The sequence below is a fragment of the Echinops telfairi genome, unplaced genomic scaffold (genome assembly GCF_000313985.2).
Source record: "Echinops telfairi isolate 266 unplaced genomic scaffold, ASM31398v2 ScPeMD7_11;HRSCAF=52, whole genome shotgun sequence".
Classification (NCBI taxonomy): domain Eukaryota; kingdom Metazoa; phylum Chordata; class Mammalia; order Afrosoricida; family Tenrecidae; genus Echinops; species Echinops telfairi.
In genome coordinates, this window is record NW_022103908.1 from 31,459,239 (window position 1) to 31,460,177 (window position 939).

Here is a 939-nt window from a genome sequence, read left to right on the forward strand (position 1 = left end):
TTTGTTTGTTTTTTGTCCAATGTCCAACGATTTTAAACAGGAACTCCAAACCAAGGATCACTTATGATGTTTCAAATGGTGTTGAAGTTTTGATTACCCACAAAACAAAAGGTTCTCACCATTGAGTCTGCTCTAATTCACAGCGAGCCTTCGGGACATAGCGGACATGATTCTGGGGATTTCTGAGACTTTAGCTCTTTACAGGGGTAGAAAGCCTGGTCATTCGGGAGTGGAGCCATGGGTGATTTCACACTGCTGAACTTGCAGTTAACATCCCAATAAAATTGAGCATGCAGTCACCCTGTTCTGTTTTTCTGACCTGAATTTGTTTTGCTGATTAGACATTTTATTTTATTTTAAAATATAATAATCTTATTAATTGGAATGTATTTTCAAGTTTCTATTATTTTCATCTTTTTAGTCTTTGCTCTGGCGATTCTAACTAGAAATTTCATCTTCCTGTGTGCAATCATAATAATAATAATAATAATAATAATAATGCCTTATTTAAAGGGCAGGTGTTTCTAGGCCTTCCAGGTGTAGCACCATTAGCCCTCCTTTGCATTCCATTCCTGACACCAAGAAAAAGCCTAGAGCAAAATAACATAGTCTGGTTGAAAGTAAAAAGCAAACAGCATTTATTAAGAGGTAAGGGAATTTGCAAATTGGGAATCCAGAGGATTTGGTGTTAAATATTCCAAGGAGGAGACAACTTTGAGAGTTTATATCAGAAAATACAACCAACTTCAGAAAATAGAAAATATTCACATTTGGGTAATTGTTATAAACTTGAATAAGGGTGCATTTGATTGATAGGCGATGACTTATGTTCCTATATTTTAAACTTATATTGTGGTCCATACTTGAGTACATCTGCCTTCAAAATAACCATTCTTTCATGAGTGCAGGAAAAGCATGTGTACTTCTAACACTATTTTT